Raw genomic sequence first — 14,121 nt, forward strand, 5'->3', positions numbered from 1 at the left:
AATAAACAGGTATTCTCAATTAATGGTCTCAATTAATGAGACCTTGCATGCATCATTTGGTAGCAATGCAGCCCCTATATTCAGGGAAGGGTTTTATATGGAAAGAGTTGGGTCTAGTTGAGAGGACATTGGAAATGGGGCTCAAGAGACCTGGGGGCTAATCTTGGCTCAGAGCTGGTTAGCTACGTCCTGCAGACAGCGTACTTCACCTCTTACCTTTCCACCCCTTGTCTGTCGTACTTCCTTAGTTATTTGTGCTATTGTAGCATCTACTCTTGATCCTTGCCAGGCACTTTGGGCATGACGGCAGGTCATTATTGGGTGGAATTATCCTCTGCATTAATGCTGACATTTCCAAGATGTAATTTTGAGGGTGTCTTGGTTCTAAGCAGAAGCCAGCACCCTAAGTCTGAATCAGTAATGGGACTAAGGGTGCAGGTGCACATTGACAGTTATGATAGAGAGCGAACACTCGACGTACAGCCGTACACCACTGTAAGTCCCTCCAGTCTGGGGTAAGGTTATCCCTTAGAAAGTCAGGAGTAACTACATGTGGTTGTAAGCTACATCAGTGTCCGGATTGTGTGTCCACAGCTCTAGGCAGGTTGGAAGTGAAACAGGCCTGTGCTCACTTGCAAGAAGGCTCACCAGTGGCAGGGCACTATAATAGCACCTACTGTAGTTATTTAGCATGGTAGAGTTGGTTATCTGTCTGCTCCAGACAGGAGTTTAACTCAGGTGGTAGCTTACAGAGAAGTTATTCCAGTGCAAATGTCATGTGGCCACACCCTTAGACTGGGCCTCTCAATTTTGCTCCTATCGGTTCCAATGAAAAATGAATGAATCCACACACAGCCCATGGAGCTGTCCTGTTTGGCCACCAGGCTACTGGCAGGTGACTGGACACTGGGGACATGACCAGGGAGGTTGTTCTGCCACAGAATTCAGGTCTCTTGGGCCCTGATGGACATAGCAATCAGCAGCCAGAGTGAGCAAGGGCTGACACAACCCTGCTTGTCTCCAGCTGCATCACCCGTTGTCAGCGCTGTGGTCCTACCTCTTCTGTTCCCAGCCCCATTGCTGCTACATGCCTGGTGCCCCGTGCTGGAGATGGTGTTGCTGTGTTGCCACCACCACCAGTGTCACAGGGCTGGATCCAACCCCTAAAGAGCCCCGCAATCCAGGTCTGGTGCAGGGGATATGATGAGTTTGACATCCCTGACTTGGAGGACAGACACGCTTACATCTGGAGCCATTTCTAAAAAGGGAGGGCTGGCTCTTTATCCAAACAGAACCGTGGCAGTTACATTTTAACCGTTACACGTGGACAAGCCGGGAACATTACAAATGTAACAAAACTGCTCTGACTTTAGCACAGGGATGAAGCTGAAGCAATTCTGCTACATTTACATTGTAACTGGTAGAACAAGTCTTTTGAAACAAGTCCAAATTGGGGGGTGTCCATACAGAATATACCGACTTCCTCTACCTTTGCTCCAGATAACGTTCCCAAATGGAGGGTATTGAGTTTATTATTAATGGCTGGGTTACAATAATACCTGTGGGCTCCAATCAGCCGCCAGAGACCCACTGTGCCAGGTGCTGTACAAATGCATTGAGACAATCTCACCCAGAGGGGTGTTCAATCTAAGTATAACATAAAAAAAAACAGCCGTCTAGATAAAACAGACTGGGGGAACACAAGGTAACAATGAGACATCATGACCAGTGACTACCATGAGGCACAAAATACACTCGAGTAGGGGTGTGTTTTACTTCTGGGAGGGCACAAATCTTTAACTTCCCCATGCCATCTCTAGTCTGAATGTTAGCATATTAAGCCATGAAATTTTAAATACTGTATTTATTGGCACATTATTTGGTTTTATGGTATGAAATGGGCTGGAAAATGTACAGAAAATGAGAATAAAACTGCTTTATATTCTCAGTATAACACAAGATACCATGGGATCACACAGTAAAGCTGACATGATAGCCTCATTACCTTCTTTCTCTCGCAAGGGTTATTTTACTGACTGCTAGGAGTTAGTTAATTGGTTACTGCGGCCTACTCCAGATTTTGCCTTGATCAGTTCTGCCTCTCTTATTTTAGATGAGAAGGACACAATCTGTGTGATGCTTGGGTTTCTTTCTCTGAGAGGCCTGCAGAGATGTCATTCAGGTAGGAGAAGATATAATAGCAGGCTACCAGGATGCTGTTGTCACTGTATAATCTGCAATTAAACATGCTACATAAATACAATGCAGTATCACGTACAGAATTATAATCGGGAATTTCAAGAGAGGCATTAGGACAATGTCATCCTCCTAATTGCACGTGCCAGCTCTTCAAAGTCCGTAGTAAGAGGTGGAATTTAGCTCGACACGGAGAAGACTCACAAGGCCTATGCTCTTTTTAAAGACACTTAAGTCTTCAACCCTAGGCCTCAGCGCAACAGACGTGGTGTATAGTCTGCCCTGCCCTGGAGTGACTCTCGTCCTAGTCGGGGAGTGTATGGAGTTCAGAATTGCCTCGTTTTAGTCTCGTTCTGCAGGCATTGAAGATGATGAGGATTTGATTAGGGGACAAGTCCCAGCAATTATCCATGGGGAAGAAACACATGGTCCCTGCCCTTGGTTTGGCACAACCTACTGCAGTTTCTGCCTCTGGGTCAGCAGGAGTTGTCTCTACTGCATTGAAATGGATTCATGGGAAGGGGGTTTATTGTTTTTTATTTCATAACTACTTACCCTGCTGCACTCTGATGCTGATGGGCAATGCAGATCCCCATGGTACTGCACATAGAAGCTATATTTTATGTGTCGGACAAATCCAGCCTCAGAGTAAGCGAGCGTGGCTCCACTGACTTGAATGATATTGGGCCCATTCCTGCCAGGGTCGAATGTGGTTATAGGCTGTCTACCAGTGATGCATGGGGGACAGGCAAACATTACGATGGAGGCTGTGTCTCAGAAGACAAGATGAATGTTTCAGCCTCCTAGAGCGAGTACACCCATTTAACCCTAGACTGCCTTGCCCAACTTGTACGCTCTGCTTTAGCCACACAAACCAAAGGAGTGTAGTAGTAGCTGAGCTGCTAAAACTTCTGTGCAACTCAAAACCATATCCTCTGATGTCAAAAAGACACTGGATCCTGAAAGCAAATTAGGAACCCATCCAGTCCACTTGAAATATGAAAAAATACATAAGAGGGGAAATATTTTTGATCTTTCTTTCAGAGGCAACTACAGAGAAAATCTTAAGAGCAGAGCTGGCTTTCATCCTGTATACCATTGTAACGTCTCAAAATAATATCCTTGTTAATGAATTCTCCAAAATCACAACCTTACACTGCATCTAAACCATATATTTATTTGTTCAGGCATTAATAAGGTGGTTAATCAATGACACTCTTGGGAGGAGAATCACAATTTTGCAATATCACCAAAATACAGTCATTTCAGATTTTATGTAACGACATGAAAAAAACACTGAAGTCGATTCTGAATCAACTTTTAATTTCTGGGTGCACTGTTTATTCATAAAGCTGGATCAGTTGAAATATAAATTGGTCCTTAGAATAGTTGGTGTTTGTGCAGAAAGATGTAACACGGGATATGACATGCTGAATGTGGAAGATTTAAGGGTCTGATACAAAGCTCATTGAAGTCAATCAGAGAGGCATCCCCTGCTGAGTGAATGATAAAAAAGCTAAAATAGAGACTGGGAGGTGTTTATCACAGACAAAAGCACAGTAGAAAAGACCAAAATATTGGGGTTGAGCTCCTCAGGCAGCAAAGACTGAAAGGGAATTAAAAGGTACAGGAGAATTTTGAAGGAAAAAAGAGAGAAGAATTGAGCTGGGCACCAAAACACTGAAAAAAGGGGAAGCCATAGCTATGGCCTGGCACTGAGAGAGACTCAAATATGAGATGTGAGTCTACAGAAGCAATTATTTAACACTATTGCAGGTGATTTTGTTATGCACAATCTTGAAATACAAGAATGTCCCTCTCCCGGAGTCAGTGGCCTGCCAGCACCATCACACAGATGTGAACCAGTCCCATGGCTTCTCTTGCCACACACAGTAATGTCTATACCTTAGAAAGATACATGCCTATCTTCCTGTTAGGCAGCATTTATTTACAATTTTTCCTGTGTCATTGCAGAATAGGAGGGCTGAATGCATCTCATCCGGGGGGCGAGGCCAGGTTAAGCTTGCTAAAAAGCTCTCATTTATTATTGAACATCTATTTCAGTGTGCCTTGAAAAGATGCTAACACATGGTAGTGAGAGGAAAGTGTACAGGCCAGACAGCCAGCTGTCAGAAGTTGGTGTAGGACCATTCATGTCCATGCCAACCTGCTCCAGCTCCAGGCCTGATCCCATATGCATTTAGTCTTTGATAAACGAAATTACTCCGTAATTTCTCAGTAAGAGGGTTCACCTCCATCATGTTTGACTTGGAAAGGATTCATCAGCCAATGCAATCAGCATTTGGACTGGTGGAGAAACACCCTGAGCAGAGGCATTCATCTCTGGGATCATGCCGGGGAATGGGCTGTTCAGCATTTTATCAATGTCATCATCTTTAGACTCACAGAGACCTCTCAGAGAGGTGCCCTGCTGGTGCATCTCATTGGTTACTGTCAACCTCCCCCGCCTGATGGATCATCCTTTGCTGGGGACATCTATCACTTTGACTGAATGAAATGAACAATTTTGTATTTTGGGATGTATAGAAGGGGTGAGAAAGGAACCGTGTGTGTCTCGTACTTCAGAAACCATCCAGTGAAAATATTTAAGGACAAGGGTCAGCAACATGTGGCCTGTGGGCTGGATCTAGCCCATGGATGCATTGGATCTGGAAAAGGACAGGGGACTTTGGAAACTTTTGGTGGTGGAGAGCTTCTGCTGCAGGCAGTTTGCCCCCTGCCAACACGGGGACAAGTGGTGGCAGCAGCTGGGTCCTAGCACCTGCCTTCCTACCCGTGTCTAACAAGGGTGGACCATTCTAGCCCACTGCCTGAAAGGTTGCCTACCCCTAGGATGATAAAAGGAGAAAAGTGACAGAGGAATCTGCTATATTCACCTGGGCACTGTTTGGACAGGCGATCCATAAAGTGTAGGTAAATGGCTCGCCAGCTGTGGTCTGTGGACCACCAATGGTCCATGAGGCCATTGTAAGGGGTGCAGGTTCTGCACACATGTTTTGTGTTTCTCATTACGGGTTGGCTAAGAGAGGTCCATGGCAGCCCATGAGAAATGTTGTGGGTTGTTGGTGCTCCATTGGCCCAAAGAGTTTGCAGTCCTCTAGCCTTAGCACCAGAGTTAGAGAAACGCTCAGCTGCATTGAATCACAGAATCATAGAAAGTTATGGTTGGATGGGACCTCAGGGAGGTCACATCTAGTCCAACCCCCTGCTCAAAGCAGGACCCCCCCCAACTAGATCATCCTAGTCAGGGCTTTGTCTATCTGGGGAGCCTGCTCCAGCGCTTCACCACCCTCCTAGGGAGAGAGTTTTTCCTAATATCCAACCTCAACTTCCCCTGCTGCAACTGGAGCCCATTGCTCCTTGTCCTGCCGTCTGCCCCCACTGAGAGCAGTCCAGCTCCATTCTCTTTGCAGCCCCCCTGCAGGGAGGTGAAGGCTGCTATCATGTCTCCTCTCACTCTCCTCTTCTCTAGATTAATAAACCCAGTTCCCCCACTTTTTCCTTGTAAGTCATGTACCCTAGCCCGCTCACCATTTTTGTTGCCCTCCACCCCACGCCACTGCACACCACTGGCTTCACATCCAGCTAGCCATCACCACCCCCCTCCTGGAAGGGGGTACACTCTTGAAGGGGTATGCACCAGAAGGGGTACAGTCCTTAAAAAGGGTTGAAATCCCCTGTCTTAGGAGCAGATCAGAGACTAACTTGTTACCACTCATATCACAGTTCAGGCCCTTCTCTCTGCTTGCATCAGGGGTTGGAGTCATCTACTGGGGCAATTAAATTCCCCATCATGTGGGCTGGCACTGGGGTAGGGGCTGGACCAGGCCTGTCACTAGGCCTCACTCCCTAACCACATGCATAGGAGAGGGTTTAGGCCACTGTTTTCCCCTCAGGACTGCATTAGGAAGCCCATGCAAGTCCTTATAAGATTCACTGACTCATTCTTCAGTCCCTGCTCACCTCCACATCAGCACAGCTGCGTGTTGCACCTGAGTGGATTGCAAAGTGCCAATAACAATACGAAACAAGCAGTGCATTTTTAATGTTTTAAGTGACAAATCAGACCCCGTTTCCGAGTGCCTGCTCTCACGTCATCTGTACCTTGTGCTGCTGCTCATTATGCAGCTGTTTAATTTCCATTGCCGTGCTCTGCCTTACCTGCCCATCTGATATCTCTGTGCTGGCAGGCAGGACTCTCAGCACACTACCTTTCCTTCCCTCCCCTTGAATTCAACACCCTAAACAATCATTCACGATGAGATGGTGATTATCGCTGGGATCACTCAAGGCAAATTAGCATGAAGGCTTTGAAAGGGTTTGATAGGATCCTGATTTTGCTGTATACTCTTAGGCGCTTTGATCACCTTCATTAACGCAGGACTAGACATGCGATGCCTCATCAGTGCTTCTGTCTCAGCTTTGGTTTACCTGCAAGCACGTCTCTCTTGTTTCTGACATCCTGACTTGGGCAAGGTGGGCTGCTTTGCCTCACTGATACAAGTAAAAAAAGAGATTAAAGTCATCCTTCGTGCCTCTGTGCTGCGAGTAGCTGGGCTGGCCAGATCCCACCCAGTTAGCCAACACCCCTGGTTTATTGCTCCTTGTACTCATTAAGCTTAAAGAAATGACACAGCAAGCATAACTAGAGAGGCTTTAATCACTGCTGGTTGGCTAATCTGACCAGATAACAAAGGTTGCATGTCAAAAGTGTGATAGAATAGTTTTTTGTTGGTTTTTTTATATATATATATCTTTGCTATACATTAAAAAACTATAGAAACCAGCCAGATTCTAATGAGTAAATTAGAAATCCAGCTACTGCACAGAGAGCCATGCAGGTGTACCCTATCTCTCTACTCCAGTATGGATATCAATTATTGTTGAACCCTCCTTCACACCGCTCTGTTTTCCTAGAAGATGTGTCACTTCACTTATCATCTTCCAGGTGTGATCTGCAAGAGCCTTGAAACTCCCTGATCATTATATAGTTGGCAGTCCAGCTGAGCCTGGTGCTATCTTACAGGCAGTGAAAGAGAAAGGAGGAATCTTGGCTAGAAACAGCTCTCATTAAAGGGATGAAGAGGAAGGGAGACCTGCTGGACGCTGAGGACTTGTTGAGCTCAGGTGTTGCTGAAGTCTGGACAACAGGGTCAGGGGCAAAGGACCTCCAGTCTATTTAATGCCCTGCATGGCTCCATGCAGGTGGTGGCTCAGGCTGAGATCAGGTGAAGGACAGGAGCTACTTGCCTGATTTTTCCCTCTGTAATCAAGTGGGAATGGGAAGGGGGCATCCCTGTCCTTGCCCCTCTCTACCTTCCCGGCAAGGGGCACAGCGCAGAGCAAGTAGCTTTATGACAAAGGGTGAAGTAACTTTCTTCTCGGAGCATGGAGTGAGCAGTGGAGGGACTTTGAGTCAGGACATTCCCTAGTCAGTATCTGGGAAATGTGGGTGCAAACCTTCCCTGATCAGCAGGGATCCTAGTTTTCTCTGATTTAAAAAAAAAGAAAATCCCAAAATTTGGTTTAAAAAAGTAACCCAAAATCCACATTTTTGAGTGATTAAAATGAAACAACACTGTATATACATCTATATATAAGTCGTGTATCATTTTAATAATGGAACAACGTGGATGTCCACAAAGGGCTGGCAGGGGAGGTTATGCTTAAGGCCAACCAACACGGGTTCATTCGAGGCAGGTCCTGTCAGACCAACCTGGTGGCCTTCTATGACCAGGTCACAAAATCCTTAGTTGCAGGGGTAGCAGTAGACATAGTCTTTCTGGACTTCAGGAAGGCCTTCGACACTGTCTCTCACCCCATCCTCATCAAAAAAACTAGGAGACTGTGGCGTCGACACCTACACAGTCAGATGGGTCGCAAATTGGCTGGAGGGCCGCACCCAGAGAGTGGTGATGGACGGGTCCTATTTGACCTGGAGGGATGTGGGCAGTGGGGTCCCCCAGGGCTCAGTCCTCGGGCCCGCACTGTTCAACATCTTCATCAGCGACTTGGACAAGGGGTAAAAAGCACCCTATTCAAATTTGCAGATGACACTAAGATGTGGGGGGATGTGGGCACGCTAGAAGGGAGGAGTAGGATGCAATCGGACCTAGACAGGTTACAGGGGTGGGCGGATGAGAACAGGATGGGTTTCAACACTGACAAGTGCAAGGTGCTGCACCTGGGGAGGAAGAACCAGCAGCACACCTACAGGCAGGGGAACTCCCTTCTCATTAGTGCAGAGGCAGAACAGGATCTTAGAGCCATTTTTGATGCCAAAATGAACATGGGCCGATAGCGTGGGGACGCGGTCAGGAAGGCCAACCACACCTTGTCGTGCATCCACAGATGCATCGTGAGCGGGTCCAAGGAGGTGATCCTCCCCCTCTATGCGTCACTGGTCAGGCTGCAGGTGGAGTACTGCATCCAGTTCTGGGCACCGCACGTCAGGAGGGATGTGGACAGCATGGAGAGGGTCCAGAGGAGGGCCACTCACATGATCCGGGGCAGCAGGGCAGGCCCTAGGAGGAGAGGCTACGGGACCTGAACCTGTTCAGCCTCCACACGAGAAGGCTGAGGAGGGATCTCATGGCCATTTACAAACTCACCAGGAAGGACCAGCAGGCATTGGGGGAGTCCCTGTTCCCCCAAGCACTACCAGGAGTGACTAGAAATAACGGTCACAAGCTGGCAGAGGGTAGATTTATAGGCGTTACTTCAGGAGGCATCAGGAGGCGTTACTTCACAGTCTGGGAGGCTAGGATCTGGAACCAGCTTCCAAGAGAAGTGGTGCTGGCTCCTACCCTGGGTAAGAGGAGGTTAGATGAACACCTTTCTGGGGTCGTTTGACCCCAATACTCTTTCCTGCCATGGCAGGGGGTCGGACTTGATGATCTGCTCAGGTCCCTTCTGACCCTACCAACTGCTGTGAAACTATGGATTATGGGTAACTTTATTTAAACCAAAACTTGGGGATTTTTTTTTTAAATCAAAGGAAACCAGCACCCCTGCTGATCAACTGTGACATGAAATCTAGCCTAGTGAGCTGGTATTTCCTTCATGAACAATTCCAAGGAGGACTCAGGATGAATAAAGGCAGCAGGATGTGTAGGTAGCACAACACAAAGAGCAAGGTCTGATGTGCCAGTTGGGAAGCCCAGGAAAGGTAATGGGACTGTTTATGTGGCTACGGATACTGTAAGGCAGTCTTTTTCCAGATGAAAAATGAGTGATAGAGGAACAATGTTTGCCTCCAAAGGGTCAAAACTGGCCAAGGCATACTACCTAGGTCCAGAGCATGATGTTCTCATTTATGACTAATAGTTCCCGATACCGTGAAGAGTCCTACTCAGGAGGAGGACACCGTTTGCGCATCACGGTGCTGAGTGATTTAAAGCCATGCGTGAAGGAAGGTGTTCAGGGTGTGTGACAACACATCCGACTGCTCCTGCAACAGCCAGGACCTGCGATATATGTGTTGGAGCATCCCTTTCCAGCCTGAGTCTGGTGACTCACGGCAATGTGCACGTACGTGACTCAGGAGTGACTGAAGTGATTAGAGCTGTCAGGAGAGCAGCGATTCCAGTGCTGAGGTTTACAAATGTTTGCTCCACGCTGGAAAGGAACGGAAACATTGCAACTGCTTTTGTGAAACGCATTGCGACGGAAAGGTCAGGCTTGCAATTCCAGTGCCTGCCTCTGCTTCTGGACATCCCTGGGCCGTAGAAATGTGTCTGCTGAAAATGTCACTCAAGCCAACATGTCTGTGCAAAATAGCACAGCTTGAGGAATAAACATGGGAGCAGGCAGCCTAAAGGAGCCACAAAGATCACCATATTCAGCTCCTGCGATCTCAGCAACAAGGTAATGGATCATTAGATGGAACAAAGGTCTGTTGAAAATGTCCCAGCTCTGCTTTTAGTCTGCCTCTGTAAGAAAGGTCATCATAAAATCACTGAATTATAGAAAATTCAGGTGGGAAGGGAGCTCAGGAGGTCACATCTAGTCCAACCCCCTGCTCCAAGCAGGGCCAGCCCCAACTGCATCATCCCAGACAAGGCTTTGTTGAACCAGCCTTAAACACCTCCAAGGATGGAGACTCCACAGCCTCTCTACGTAACCCATGCCAGTGCTTCACCACCCTCCTAGTAAGAAAATATTTTCTAATATCCAACCTTGACTTCCCTTGCTGCAGCTTGAGCCAATTGCTCCTTTTTCCGTCAAATACTTTGATCAAAGACTTTAATGGGCTTTTAAAAAGAAGGGGGTTATTTTTCCTTTTGTTTTCTTGCCAGAATCCTTAGAAACATCCTCTGGACTCTATTATTATTAATAATATTTAACCTCAACTTTCCTTACTCCAACTGGAGCCCATTGCTCCTTGTCCTGTCATCTGCCCCCACTGAGGACAGTCCAGCTCCATCCTCTTTGCAACCCCCCTGCAGAGAGTTGAAGGCTGCTATTAAACTCCCCTCCATTTTTTCTCCTAAATAAGCCCAGTTCCCTCACCCTCTCATACCATGGTTACATTTCCTATGTAGAGGGAAATTATGGTCATTCCAATATTGTCGACATCTCTGTGTGCTGGAGCTTTGGCACTTGGTGGCATTCTGCGTCTAGGATGGGTCCACGGTGATTGCAGAGCCAAATCATGTATTCCTCATGGCTTTACATGAGTAGGGAGTGTGCATGCTGACCTTTGGACCTTGACCTGGCTATGGTACATTAGAAGATCAGTACTGCTTTAAGCAGAAGCTGAATCCGGACTTGAGCATGGGAATTTAAAGAGAATACAGAGCAAGGGAGCAAGGAGAGCAATGCCCAAGCTGGGAGGTGGGGAGTAGGCCTTTGCTAGCCTACTTTCCCTGAAGTCAGTGGCAAAACTCCCACCGGCTGCAAAGGAAACAGGGGCAGCTCTGGACATTGATTCAGTCTCTCATGTTCGAAACAATTGCAAGGGATCGGGCTGGCTCCATTTGGGTAGACCACCTCCCTTGGCAAGAGGCTACAATTAAATCGATGGGACTGCCTGAGAAGTGAGCTCCTAAACACAAGGAAGGGGGGAAAATATCAGGCCATTTGTTTTGAAAGCACTTTTGAAGCCCGTGAAAAGACCTCTGTAGGTGTGCATGAGAGAGAAAGAGAGAGAAAGAGGGAAAGAAGATTGTGCCAAATGGTCGGCCCAAGCAGGTCTGCTGCAGAAATAAAGATCTGTTTTATGATGGTTGAAAGGGAGCTGAATAAAGCTTTAAAGAAGCAATAAAAGGTTTAATTGCTTTGGATTCTCATTTGCAATGGCTCAGAGTTACGTCTTCAAGTCCATCTGCCCATATTTCCATTAAGAAAATAATTCAAAAGTCATTTAAGAGAAAACCCAGCAGGAAGCCAAAGCTAAAGAGGAAGCTCAGAAGTGCTCCCCATAATTAATTTCTCTCCCAGTTCCCTTAAATAAACTGTAGCAAAGAATGCGATTGTATCTGGCTAAGCCCTTCCACTCCATCTGCAGGGGAGGGCTGCAGAGATGAGACGGAGATGCTTTTCAGACTTGATTTGTGCATGAAGAATGGCATGTTTCTGGTGTTCCCATGAATACTAAAAGCCAAGGGGCATCATGTGAGAGGTTTATAGACTGGTTCTTCTGGGCAGCTCACAGGTGCTACTTTAAGGCCTTTTCCTTTTAATTAGGTGTCTCCTTAATATAGATTTCTGCACCTGCATCGTTCCTTAGGTGATGCACCTGCCCAAGAGAGCACAGCTCTGTCTGATGCTCCTGCATGAGCTAACCAGGTGCCAAGTCCATGGTCTAGGGTTGAAGGAGACTCCTAACCTGTATGCTGCCCCTTGGAGTGGATGGCCAAGACCCTTAGCCCCTTCTACTGATCCTTGACTATAGCCTCTGAGCTGATGCCAGGTGCACCGGGGTGGGTATTGACCACAGAAAATTATTAGTTGCCAGGAGCAAGGAGGAACTGTCACTCACAGACATGTCCTCAAGTCACCAAGGTGCCTGCAACTATTCTGGGGAAGATGTGCCAAGGACTGCCCACGGCTCATGCCCCAGCGGCCCAGGCTTGACCAGCATAGATAACAGTCGCTTATTATAGACCTATTAGGGATGACATTTTTATTTTGAAGGAAACCTGAAAGCACTCTGCTCTAAGAGTTTGAGTGCTTTAAGTATCTTGGTTGGAAAGAGAAAATTCTTGTATCTCATTACAGTGAATAATAAAATCTCTATTTCACAGTTGTTAAAGTAGCAAAAATGATTATTGTCCCCTTTCATCACAGAGATGATGCCTGGTAGAAAATTGTCTGGAAACGTTTGCTGGTTGTACTTGTCAAGTGATGCCAGCATTGGAGGAAGAGCTCAAAAGGTCACCTAAGAAACTTAAATGTGGAAGAATTTTACCCTAAACCTTGGAAATATGATAAAGTATAGATGGTATCATCAGTGTCAAACAGATTTTGCTGGTGAATTTGAATTTGCAAAATTACTTTTTCTGACTTATGAGATGACAATCTTTAAACTCCACTATGCTGGAATATGCTTTCCCTGTTATTTATGAGTAAATGAGACATTTGATTTCATCATGGGGCCTGGTCATTTCATTACAGCAATATCTGAATGACAAGGTAGGAAACACAAAGAAAATATAATGCCTGCTTTCAGCATTGTTGTCATCTGCATTGACATTTCAAATGTCAGGTAAGTCAGCTTATGACGAATTTAAGCATACAGCCGCTTTTAATTTCATTTACTATTTTGTATTATAATGAGAACTCGCACTGCAGACGGAGGCAACTAAATATATTATTTCCTTCTGTCTCTGACTCATAACAAGGTACTTCCCCCTCTGAGCGCACTGTTTCTTGGATTCCACCGAAACCAGAAAATTGTGAGTGCTTCAGCAGGCTTATGCTCAAAGTGGCCCAATTGCACATCCCCAGGGGCTACTGGGCAGAATACACTTCATGTTGGAATGAACAAAGTCAATGTCTGTTGGTGTTAGGAAACCTGTAATGTGGAGAAGCTCTTTGAACTCACTAAATAAATCCAGCAGACAAAGATGGACTGAAGTGATAGAGTCATTAGAGTTTTCTCACTCAAGCCATAAAACTTGGTGCCTCCTGAGACATCTAGGATTGGCACCACCACCACGAAATAAGACCACCAATATATCTATAAATGCCATTGCCTCAAAAATGCTGATGGATGGAATGACTCCTATGGCCCACCAGACTAGACAACAAGTAAGGGCTCAGCTTTGTCAATTAATGACAGAACATGCACCAAAAGCAGCCCTATCATCTCCCTTCGCTGAAGAAGAGGTCATTGAAGCCATAAGAGCTACCAGATGAGGGAAGGCTGCAGGATTAGATGGAATCTACCATGAGTTCTTGAAACGTCTTGTCCAAAAAGGGTGCCGTTGGTTGGCCAGACTCTTCTCTGACATAATGGGCACAAGCAAAATTCCCAAGATATGGCAAGAAGGGAAGGTCACTGCTATTCCAAAACCTGGAAAATCAACTACAGACCCCCAAAAAACCCTTCCTCTATGCATCCCTGCTTTGTACAATGTATAAACTTCTTGAAAAAATGTGACTTGCTCGTATGTCTTCCAACTTTGAGAAGGTTATACTAGTTGAATAGGTTGGATTTCACCCTGGAGTCATTTGCTGGGGTCGTTTGATGCCAGTACTTTTTCTTGCCCATGGCAGGGGGTCGGACTTGATGATCTGCTCAGGTCCCTTCCAACCTACCAACTATGAAACTATGGATGCAGCACTTATGACCCAGTGCTGGCACTCACTATATATATTGAAGCCAGGTGGGAGAGTGAGAAGAGATCACAGGACCTGCTTTCATCGATTTGATACTGGATGGTTAGATGGCCTCCTGCT

This window comes from Alligator sinensis, unplaced genomic scaffold (assembly GCF_000455745.1).
Source record: "Alligator sinensis unplaced genomic scaffold, ASM45574v1 scaffold564_1, whole genome shotgun sequence".
NCBI lineage: Eukaryota > Metazoa > Chordata > Crocodylia > Alligatoridae > Alligator > Alligator sinensis.